The sequence below is a fragment of the Chenopodium album genome, chromosome 16 (assembly GCF_948465745.1).
Source record: "Chenopodium album chromosome 16, dcCheAlbu1.1, whole genome shotgun sequence".
In the NCBI taxonomy this organism is placed as follows: domain Eukaryota; kingdom Viridiplantae; phylum Streptophyta; class Magnoliopsida; order Caryophyllales; family Amaranthaceae; genus Chenopodium; species Chenopodium album.
This window is the reverse complement of record NC_137849.1, coordinates 37450586-37463573: the sequence shown is the minus strand read 5'-3', so window position 1 is coordinate 37463573 and position 12988 is coordinate 37450586. Positions and strand designations below refer to the sequence as shown.

The 12988-nt window shown below is 35.0% G+C and overlaps 1 non-coding gene across 1 annotated transcript; it reads right to left on the bottom strand.

The window, feature by feature from the left end:
• Positions 1-588: 588 nt before the first annotated feature.
• Positions 589-695, bottom strand: LOC145587085 (small nucleolar RNA R71). The gene has a single exon (XR_014101126.1). It is a non-coding gene; the product is annotated as a small nucleolar RNA R71 (small nucleolar RNA).
• Positions 696-12988: the final 12293 nt, after the last annotated feature.

Below are 12988 nucleotides of genomic sequence, written 5' to 3'. Positions count from 1 at the left end.
TTGCTTCTAGTTTTTTTTTTGTTTATGCCCAGGTGTTCCAGATCAGGGTACATCCCATTCGATCCTGAGATCGAACGTTCCTTCCATAGACAGAAAAATCTCTACAAGCAAATCCTGGCGGATTCTGGTGATAATAACAATAATCAACGCGATCCTCCAACTGGTTCTAGCGATTCAGAGGTATCATCAGCTCCAGAATCAGAGATGACGGCTCCAAAGAAGCTTAGTGATTACTCACAACCAAAGCTTATAGATTTTCCACATCTCACCCCCACTTCGGCTCTTGATGGGGTTCAATTTGAAATTAAACCTCAATTTATAACGATGATAGAGAGGAAGCAATTTAGTGGAGCTAAGGGTAAAGACCCGAATCTTCACATTGCCGACTATTGTGAATATTGCTGTAATACCATCAGGCAAGCCGGGATCACTCAAGACTAAATCAAGGAGATTCTCTTTCCCTTCTCTTTAACTGGAAAAGCTAAATTGTGGTTTAATGGCTTAAATAGAACTACACTTGGTATAACTGACTGGGAAACTCTTGTTTTGAATTTTTATAACAAGTATTATCCTGCAGAGAGAACAACCGTACTACGGAGTGCAATTCAGAACTTTGCCCAAGAAGCCGATGAATCTTTATATGAGGCTTGGGAGAGGTTCAAAGACTTACAAAGAGAATGCCCCCACCATAATTTAGCACAATGGCAGTTAATCCAAGCCTTTTACAATGGCATTGGAAATTCTTCTAGAATAATTTTAGATACTGCAGCTAGTGGGAGATTTATGAACCTTAATGTTGATGATGCAGGTCAGGTTATTGAAGATATGGCGATGCATAATTCCCAATATGGGAATCCTAGAGGATTCACTAACAAGGGGAAACATAATGTTGACTCTGTATCCTTTTTGCAAGCTCAATTGACCTCTATCTGCCAAAAATTAGATAATCTGAACACTGCTAATGTAGCCAATGTTTATGCAATTTATAATAATTCTAATGAGGCTTTCTGTGAAAATTGTGGTATTATAGGTCATTGGGAACAAGATTGCAGGAGTTCCGTGGAGCAAATTAATGCCTTTAAAGCGTATAGGCAGAATAACCCATACTCCAACACCTACAATCCTGGGTATCAGAACCATCCGTACCTTTCCTACTGGAGTACTAATGTTCAAAATCCACCACCACAAGAACCACATGCGCCACAATAACAACAGCAGAAATATTATCATCCCAATGCTAGCCAGAAGAACCAACCACAACAAACCTCCTCATCTTCCGACCCTTCTCTAGTGGAAATTAGAGCAATGTTGGTTAATATGCAAAAGCACATGGAGAGTAGAGATGCGACAATTGATCAAATTCTAGCACATAATAAAATTGTAGATAATCAAATTGCGCAACTTTCAGCTACTCTACAAGCCCGCCAACAGGGAGCTCTACCAGCACAGCCGACCAGGCCTACGGATCAAGCCTATGCAATTACTTTAAGGAGTGGTTCAAATTATGAAGGGCCATCTATGCCCGAGTTGATGAACTTGATTTATTAAATAATGCTAATCTTGATTCCGTTAAACCAAACAATGTAGTTAATAGCCTTGCAGGGCTAAAGGATAATACTAACATATCTAATTCTACATTGCAGGGTACGACTCCAGAGAAGGTGGCTACTCCAGACAAGAGCAATAATGCTCCTAAGCCAATTATCAAACTTCCATTCCCCAATCGTCAATTGAAGACAAACTTGGATAAGCAATTTGGTAAGTTCTTGGAGATGGTGAAAGATTTGAAGGTAACAGTTCCCTTCACTGAATTAATCACACAAATTCCTTCATATGCAAAATTTATGAAAGAAATATTGACAAGGAAAAGGTCTATTAGTGAGGTAGAGACAATAGCTTTCACTGCAGAGTGTAGTGCCGTACTTCAAAATAGGTCTCCACCTAAATTAAAAGATCCGGGTAGTTTTTCTATCCCTTGTCATATAGGAAATCTAATGATTGATAATGCATTGTGTGATTTGGGTGCTAGCGTTAGCGTCATGCCATTATCTGTGTGTTCCAAGTTAAATATGGGTAAATTAAAAGCTACTAATATTACTCTACAAATGGCCGACCGCTCTTTCAAATACCCCTTAGGTGTTTTAGAGGATGTCCCCGTTAGAGAAAGTAAATTTTATATACCTGTTGATTTTGTTGTTCTTGATATGGCTGAGGATGTGCAAACCCCAATTATTTTGGGTAGACCATTCCTTAACACTGCAAGAGCAATCATAGATGTGAGAAGTGGTAAGTTAACACTATCAGTAGGGGATGATAAAATTGTTTTTAATCTGAATAATGCCCCTAAAAGCTCCATGATTGAGGAGAAATGTTTCAGTGTTAATGTGGTTGAGAATTATTCTAACAAGCCCCAGGCTCTTGAAAAAGATCCCTTGGAGGCGGTATCTTGTGTTGCATCCCTTTCAAATGAGATAGACAAATGGCAGAGGGAAGTCGATGCAATAGAAAGAGCACTTTACACCGTTGGTCTTGGTTTCGAGGATGAAAAGGGGGAACTGATCAAGCAAGTTGTGCGTTTTGAGCCTGCGGTTAGTGTTCCGCCAGATCGAGTTGCAAGTGTTGAATGAAATGACAATTTAAGGCAACCCTCGATCAAAGAAGGATCTTTAGTGCGTAGAATTGAAGATCCCCCAGTCCAAGTCAAGGAGGATCCACCAGATAAGGTGATTTGGCGTCCCACGGGGTATGTCAAGAAGTCGTGTCGTAGCCTAAACACCGCCAGACCGGGTGAGAAACCACCCGATCAAGCGTTAGGCCAAGGATCCTAGTTATTTTACTTGGTAAGAAGGTCGTGCGGGACCTATATAAACCAGCGCTTTGCGGGAGGCAACCCGTATTTTTAATGCTCTTTAGACTAGTTTTTCTTTCCTTTTTCTTATGAGAGGAGAGATGAGGGAATTTAATGAGTTTTATGAGTGTTTGCACAGGTTTGAAGGAAAAGAGTTAGCCAAATTTTGGAGAAAAGAAGAAAATAAAAATTCGACAATTTAGCCTCGGGCCCGACCGGGTGAAGCTCGCCCGATCGGGTGCGAGAGCAAGGCTTCAAAATCAAGTAATTTCGCCCGACCGAGCGCGAAATTCTTCGCATACGGACAAAATTGTCCGCCCGATCGGGCGACTCTCGCCCGACCGGGCGCGAGAAGAAGTGGAAATTCGAGCGATAGATCGCCCGATCGGGCGAAGGGTGCCTGATTGGGCGCGAGAGTTGGAGAAAATCGGGCATTTAGATCGCCCGATCGGGCGAATGCTGCCCGACCCGGCGCGAGAGCACAACAGAAATTACACTTCCGATCGCCTGACCGGGCGAGCCCCCGCCCGACCGGGCGCGACGCCCTGACTTCCCCTTCTTCTTCTTTCTTCGTCCCTTTTTCTCATTCTTTCTTCTTTCTCCATTACTTTCTCTCTCTAAAACTCAAATTCTCTCTACCTTCTCTCTAAGATTTCTTCACCAATTCTCACCTAAATTCAAAAATTTTTACATATTTGTAATCCTCTCTTCATCCATATAAAAAATTTCAGATTTTATTCAAAAAAAAATTTATACCCATTTTCTACCATGGCTTCAAAGAGGGCTAGGTCTATTTTTGGTAGGAGCTCCAGTTCGAGGGAGGAGTACGACCCGAATTTGCAACTTCCGTACTGGCCGACGATCCGTATTGCTAGCCGAGAGCAAAAAGAGCGGCTAGAACACTTAATTGGGCGTGAGGTAATTCCTTCTCGGTGGTTACACCGCTCTACTCTAGAATTATTTGGTTTGTATGATTTTGTAAAACGATTTTTAAATGACATTGGCATTAGAAAATTTGTTGATATCCACTATCCTACATTCCGAGAACTTACTTGTGAATTCTTGTCTTCTTTACAAGTTGTTAGTAGTAGAAATGGGCCGAATTTAATTTTTAGGTTGAACAATAGAAATATTAGTTTAACTTTTGTAGAATTTTGTAAATTATTTGAATTAAATTCTGAGTTACCTCACCAATGGCATGCGGACTATAAAATGGGTGACATATATCATGCTTTGACTGGTTTGCCTACTCCCGACCCCCAACATGCTAGTACCAAACCTATTCACCTCCTTGTCCCAAAAATCTGGCAAAGATTTGCGGGTTTTTGTTTTTTAGGTAGGAACGAGCCCCATAATGCCCAAACTAACGAACTAGCTGTCATAGGACACTATGTGTATGAGTTCGGGAAATTGAACATAGTCAGGTTTATTGTTCTCCATTTGAGTAGGCATGCCACGACCAGCACCACATCTCGCACCCCCATCCGTTTAGGAGGCCTTATCACTCGAATAGCAGTGAAAAAGGCCGGTTTTGTGATGGATGGACCCCACCAACTGACCAACTATGGACCAGATACCTATATGACTGCTAGGTATTTTAAGGAGTTAGGGTGGGTACGACCGGATAGCGAGCAGATACCCTTTTGGTGTATTAGGACTGGGAGCGAGCACCCTTTGCCCATCTTTCCCCTACCCAGTCCTGACTTGACCGCCTTTCCCCCAGGGCAACCATCTTACACATATGATACTTTAGTTGCCAACACTAGGGGGGAAGCACCACCACCACCAGTTCCACCACCTCAACCTCAGCCCGAGGTGGCATTCTCTCCACCTCGCATGTCTCACTCCGTCCCTCATGTTGACTCTGACCCAGTTTGGGACCTTTAGAGTATAGGTCAAGCCTTAGGACGTATCGAGCATTCCCATACTGACCTTAGGAGGATGGTAGGCTCCATAGACCAGAGGTTAGGGTACCTAGAGAGGAACCAGGGTAGAGCCCTCTACCCTAGGTACGATGATTATGCTCGTCGGGGAAACATTCCCGACGACGCTATTCACCCTGATTGGTTTCAGCCTCCACCCCAGGGATACGATAGGGATCCCACTGCCCATGGTATTTATAACCCCAAGTGGACAATTATACTCAATCCAATTCATCGGAGTGTAGGGAACTTTTGATGAATGAGTTTATTGTTAATCAGCATGAAGAACTTAACGAATTGATGCATGATTGTCAACGTATTTCAAAATCTATTGAATTACTTGCTGTGCAACAATATACTAACCAACAGGTGATACATGATGATAATGATATTGGTTTTGAGAATTGTATTTCAGTGGAGGAAAGCATTAATTTGACTCATGATATTTACTCCCCGTTAAATGAAAGTATAATAGAGGAGAATAATCTTTCATCTCTTTATGATTCTGATGGTGAAAATTATTGGAATGAAGATATAGAGGTAGTGGAAAAGGAAGAACAACCAATTATTGTTAAGTCTTTGGTTGAGAAACCATTGGTTTTAGATATTTTGGTAGTTGAAGATTTTACTGACAAGTTTACTCACGTTGGTAAGAGGAATTAAAATTAGGCATATAAGACTCACTAGGGTAATAAGAAATTTCACAGGAATTCATGCACATATTTTGTGAATTCTGATAATCATATGAGGCATCAAACATAGAAACATTAGCATTACAATTCCCGAAATTATAATCATATTGCCCTTGGTAATTAAAATCATTCATCCCATACGAATTATAATCATACCACGCCATGATGACAAAATCAGAGTAAAACAAAAAAGAAGTATATACAAAATAAATAATAAAAATATATACAAGTTTAGTTCAACCAAAAATAAAAGTCAAATCAAATTAAGCCGTCTCCCCGGCAACGGCGCCAAAATTTGATAGGTTGTCGTACACCTATCAAAAATAAATTCCTAACAAAACCAACTAACAATGTAGTAGGGTAAGTAGGGTCGAATCCACAGAGAGATGGCTATTCAATCTAGTTTTCAAGGTATGGAGAAACTAAACTATGTCGCGAAATTGGGATGAAAATATAGTCTAAATTAAAAGAGGGAAAAAAATAATTAATAAAAAGACCTAGGGTTATGGTTCACCATGTTTATAGTTCTAAATCTATCAAATATCAATAACAATTCAATCAATTAATTATCTAGAGCAATTGCTAAGCCTACGGTCGGTTCTTAACGCTCTCAATTCAACATATGCAGTTCGGTCGCTAACATAATCAGAATTGCTAATTGTAGGTAAGCCTCTAAAAGTAAGATCTTTCGATTCAAACTCTTATTAACAAGAATTAATCAAACAATTGATCAGGTTGCAAGATTAATAAGAAAACAATATCAATTAGAGATATCAATAATCAAATCATAAATAATATCAATCAAGAATTAAAGTATAAACATGGATTCCCAAACCCTAGAAATAAACTACTCTAGCATGAAATAAATAATAAAAACTAGAAATAATAAAGAAAGCATAATTAAAAGTAAAGAAGTATAATTACCTCTATAAATTAAAGTAACAAATTCAAGGACAAATCCATGGAGGAATCCATGGAGTTGTCCATGAAAAACTAGGGCTTGAGAGAAAACTGCAACGAACGTAAAATAAAAAGTATAAAAAGGCATAAGGGAAAAAATAATATCCCTTGGAGTATTTATATTATCCTAAAACTAATCTAAAAATAATTAAAGAAAAGTAAAATATAAATTACACAAGTTGTCAAACGATTGGACGATAGAAGATGACGTGGCACGAAGATGCTCGATGGAATCGAGGGCCAAGCAAAAGACGTGCTACGATGCCCCTTGCTTGCTGCTTTCGTGGGTAAACTGGAGCTATAGCTCCCTGGTCGAGTGAGCTCTCGCTCGGGGCTGCTTTTGCTCAAGGCCTATGCGAGCTACCTTGCGAGCTCTCGCTCGGGGCTAGCTACTGGGCATTGTGTCAACTTCACAGGCTTGTAACTTCTGATTTATACGTTGTATATAGGCGTGTGACCTACTGTTGGAAAGCTCTTCAAGTCTAGTTTCCAATGCAACTTGAATCACTTAAATCCAATCTGTAGAACTCAAGTTATGATCAAAAGAGTGATCAAAGGTCTGTTTTGCAACTTTACAAACCTTCGTTTTTCTTCGTTTCTAACTCAAATTCATTTTCGTAAAGTACATAACGACCCTTGTGAATGATATATTCATGTCTCATGCACATATTAATCAAAATCAACATCCACAAACATGGGATCTCCAATTAATAAACTCAATTCATCAGCTTCCATCCAAATATCATCCGAATCAACTCCAAACACTACGAAAGCGTCCAAATGACTATAAAATCACCTGAAACATTAAGAAAAACACAAACGGAGCGTAATAGTGTACAAAACAAACAACTTATGTATTTACGACCTAAAAAGCGACTAAAAGACCTAAAAAGCAACTATAAACTTAGCATATATGTGCCTATAAATCCTATATAAATGTGATTTATCAAATTCCCCCAAGCTAAACCGTTGCTTGTCCCCAAGCAACACTAGGCTCAAGACGGAGAGACAAGACAAATAAGACTTCCAGGGAACTAGAATAAGACCGACCTGACTCTCGAGCAAACAATCAAACCAAAGTTATTAAGACCAAAATCTAGCTCGGATACAAATAGAACCACTCAACATCACGATCCACAATTGAAACCAAACTTGGCCACAAACGATTTCCCAATCAAGCTAGTCGTCACCGCACACCTTGTAGTATATGAGTACTTGATGCAATAAAGGGTAACTTGATGATAGCAAGAAATAACGTTCACTCAATCACAAAACAAATATGCCGATCAAATTAAAAGGACTTTATAAGCTTGTAATGGGGCAAAGGTAAAGGGGTAGGATAATATTTAGAAAAATGTGAGTAAAGAGCCAACTTGGGAAGCAAAAACATAAACGCGATCAAATAATGATCTAACTCCAACTGACATCACCAACTTTCTCCAAACATAATAAAAAACCAAGATTGAAATCAACTATACATCGTCATGAATAATTTTTTTCTTTCTTTTTCCTTTCTCCTTGCCTTTTTTTTTTCATTTCTTCGGCTTTTTCAATGAGTACATATAAACAAGCTTTTTTTTTTTTTTTTTCTTTCTTTCTTTTTTTCTTCACATCTTCAAGTAACACTTCTCAAATATAAATACAACCTTTTTTTCCTTCAATATTCATTCCACCATGTTTCGCATAAAATGAAGCTTGACAATGACAAACAACACCACCACATCAATAAGCTCCCCAAGCTAGCTAGACTTGGGAATAGTAACCAATGGGGATAAAGAGGCTTGTAATGTAGCTATATATCAATAAATGGACAAGGCAACAACATGGGTGCGCAAAGGGAACAAATGTATCTCAATATCTTCTAAAGGTTACCTAAAGAACATGGCCTTTATCATGCGCAACATGCGTGAATTGTAATCAAATTACTAATAAATCTCAAACCAAAGTCATTGAAATAACAAATTGCATCAATCACACAAACACAAAGTAAGGTGACCTAGCAAGAGAACTGGCTAGCTATACTTGATATGGGACAACCAATCTTTCCACAAACCATTCAATTGATTCACACAATGTCAAGCATTTAGCAATGTATAGCACAGACCGACTGAATTTTAGAATGATAACTAAGATCAAAAGAAGCTCAAGAGAGTCAAATCAAATCCGCACACGGTTCGAAGTCAAAATATAAAAGATAGACACAAGTATGCACTAGCAAAAACAACTAAAAACAACTTAAAACACTAAGAAAGCAATACATTGTTTTTCGTTGTATGTAAACTCCCACTCCTAATGAATGGTACAAACCATACAACACCTAAAAAGCAATAAAAAATAAACTGAACACAACTAACATGCACAAAGTGATGATTATATATAATCATCCTCCCCCAAGCTAAACATCACATTGCCCTCAATGTGAACAAAGAGGAACTAAAGCATAAATAAGGGAGAGGTACAACACACAAAGGGGTGGGTAAGCGAAGGGAGCGTCAAAAGGTATAGACACCTCCACCACAATCGGTTGTTGTAATACGGTAGCCGACATAACCAAGGAACTTAGCTATGTTTGTACCTAGCAACAAATTTCATCACTTGAACACACATTAGCATTATTATTTAAATAGCGAAAAAAAAATGAAATAAAAATTGGAAGTAGAAAAAAAAAACAAAAAGAAAATTGGGTTGCCTCCCAATTAGCGCTGATATTTAAGGTCCCGCACGACCCAACTCAATTCGTCAATCGGAAGAATCCAATGCCTTGAGTAACTTATCATACGCCCCTGCAAACATATCATTGAGCACCACATATGGCTTGACTAGAAGCACACAAAACTTGAAATACAGGGGGTTAGAAAAAATAAAAGAAAAATAATCGGAAAAAGAAAAAATAAAGTAATAAGAAAAAGGAGAGTATATACAACTTACATTTGCTTGCTCCTTAGGCAATGTAAACCTTTTTGAATAACATCAAGGTATACATGGCCAAATGTATCATGGAATGGGGACATTTTAAGAAAGTAAGGATGATTCAACATAGTGAATGAAGGAACTAGATTAAACCTCTGGGAAAACGGGATATAAAGGGTTAGTCGGTTAAGTTCAACATCAATGCATTTACCTTCAACTTCACCCTCATGAGTAAACTTGTCAGTAAAATCTTCAACTACCAAAATATCTAAAACCAATGGTTTCTCAACCAAAGACTTAACAATAATTGGTTGTTCTTCCTTTTCCACTACCTCTATATCTTCATTCCAATAATTTTCACCATCAGAATCATAAAGAGATGAAAGATTATTCTCCTCTATTATACTTTCATTTAACGGGGAGTAAATATCATGAGTCAAATTAATGCTTTCCTCCACTGAAATACAATTCTCAAAACCAATATCATTATCATCATGTATCACCTGTTGGTTAGTATATTGTTGCACATCAAGTAATTCAATAGATTTTGAAATAGGTTGACAATCATGCATCTATTCATTAAGTTCTTCATGCTGATTAACAATAAACTCATTCATCATATTGAAAAGTTCCCTACACTCCGATGAGTTTTCTTTTATCATTATTTTAATTGCAATAATGATGAATATGTTTTTTAAGTCTGATCAATATGTTCTTTGAGTCTAGACTATATGTTCTTCACAATACAAACAATGTTCTTTAAGGTAATATATATTAATTATGTTCTTTGTGGTTATAATATTAAAAATTATGTTCTTTGGGTGTAATAAAACAAAGAAAAACTTTTGTATACACCTGATTAGTGTAAATCGAGCAATATTAGGGTAACTTTTAGCTAATTTTAGGGTAATTTTTTTGTCCTTTTTTGGATAACTTTAAACCTAATACAATTTATATATATATAAATAGACAACAAGAAAAGTTTAATAAAGGTAACTTAATTACATTCAATCACTAATAATAATTGATATTTTGTCATTTAAAATGTGGTTCTTTACTAATAAAGCGTAGATACTTTTTATTTGTATTGGATTACTTTTATGCATATTGGGATAACTTTTATTCATTTCAGGGGTAACTTTTAGTTATTTTAGGGTAACTTTATAACGGATGTACAATATTTTATTGTACATCCGATTTTTTTAAAAAGTTTGAATTATGTTCTTTTTACTTATATAATATGTTCTTATATTTTGAATTTCGAATTTTTGAAATTTAAGAAAGAAATGTTGAATTATATTTGTGTAAAATTAATTTAGATAGAGAAATTTTTCATATCTGAATATTTTCTAATTCAAATGTAATATTTTGAAATAATTTGACATTAAATTATTGGTAAAACACAATTCATAATATGTATTACCTTTTTTGATAATACGTATCTCATAATATAATGTGTTCTTTATATTTCAATGATATGTTCTTTTTTAAGTTCATGATGTACTTTATTATTATTTGCTATATATGTTCTTTCCGCTTTAATCTGGGTGTACCATGCGCATGGTATATCCGGGTGTACAAACCACCAATTACATTTTCATCCCCAAATCAAACCTGAATTCGACTTATCTTTCTTTATCGATTTATTATGATGGATGCTTTCAAAATCAAACCTGCATTTGTGTTATTTATTTGTAGTTAAACCTTGTGTTTTTATTAAAAAAAAAAAAGTGTTATTTTGTGGAATTCTTGCATTGTTATGTTATTTTTAAAAAGTTTTACTAAATTAATATCTAGGTCAAAGAAAAATGTGTAAATAGTGATAAAGTAAAAAAATGTCAACTAATAAAAAAGAAGATCGTATCAATCAATCAATAACATAATACTAAAGGTGAATCTGACATGACACTTGTCATGTTCTGATTAAAAATTTTTCCGCCAGTTTTAACTTTCCTTTTTTTTTTATTTTTTATTTTTACAAATCTTCATGAATATTTATTTATATATATTAGAATATTTAACCTTCAATTTGGCAATCATTCAATAACATAATACTAAAGGTGAATCTGACATGACACTTGTCATGTTCTAATTAAAAATTTTTCCGCCATTTTTAACTTTCCTTTTTTTTTTTTTTTACAAATCTTCGTGAATATTTATTTATATATATTAGAATATTTAACCTTCAATTTGGCAACTATATTATATACAAAGTATATTCTATAATCTATATGCATTCAATGATAATAAATGAATAATATTTTAACCTATCTTTCATTATTTTATAATAGGTATTTTTTTCTAAAATAAACAAACATATACTCCCTCCGTCCCCGATTGATAGTCACTTATGTCATTTTTGGACATCCAAAATGTTAGTCACATTTGCTTTTTTCAAGTACCATTAATATTATTTTTTTACCAAAATTCTCTAACATTTGCAAAAATCTTTGAGCAAATTTAACTTTTCAATGTAAATTTTACTTTCCCATGTACTTTAATTACTTTCTATCTCTACTTTTTTGCATATCTAATGTAAATTTACTTTTTCAATGTACTTTCTTTAATTCTCCTTAATTCCCGTGATTATTCTTCAAAAGTGAATATCAATTGGAGACAGAGGGAGTAATATATTACAATAATAATGTACTACTCCATATCATTTTGATATTTTTTTCTTTGGAAGTTTTTTTTTTTTTTTTTTTTTTTTTTTTTTTTTTTTTTTTTTTGCTCAACCTGGATTGACTCTTTAACTTTTATTACGACGTATATATTTGTTGATTTATTTATAATAATAACACTACAATTCAATAAATAAAGATATAAAATAAAAATAAAAAAACTTGATTATTAATATTAAAAAAAAGTCAATTAAATTTGTATAAAACATTATATCGGTCAAAGTAAGCTATAAAACATTGTGCCGGTCAAAACATGCCAACAAAATTGGGACGTTGAGGTATGTACATTACACATGTTCCTCTAAAAAAAAGTACATTGTATGGATTATAATTAACATAAAATTTAATTCTTATGTAAAATCCTATAATCATTAAATTTGTGTTTTTTTTTAAAAAAAAATGTTTAATGATCAATAACTTTTGACATCAATATAATATTAAACTCAAGTTTTGTTTTGCTTTTTTTTTTAATTTATTATTTTTTTTAAAGAAATTTAAGTATCTATTTCAAGTTTTTGTTAATTTAATATTGTAATTAAAAATTAGGTTAAGTAAAAACCGTGCATTGCGCATTTGCGCGGGACTTAAACTAGTTTATATTAGGAGCGTTTGTGGGGTAATTGATAGGCTATCCCCACCTTATGCATGTACATTTGAGGATATATATATATATATATATATATATATATGCTATTCCCTAATTCCCATTTCATTTATACTTCCAACATTACTCAACCATATCCTGCTAACTTTGAGAGAGAACACAAGAGAAAAAATTAATTACCTTCTAACGGAAACGGATGCTCCGGCCAGCCAAATAGCCAACAGATCGCTGGTATTTTCTCCCTCTCTATTTTCGAATTATTTCATTGAAATATATAGTTGTCAGTCCTATTGATAAATGGTACTAATATATTTGATTATTTGTCAAAAAAAAAAAAAAAATGGTAATATAAATGCAGTTTTCAAATTCGT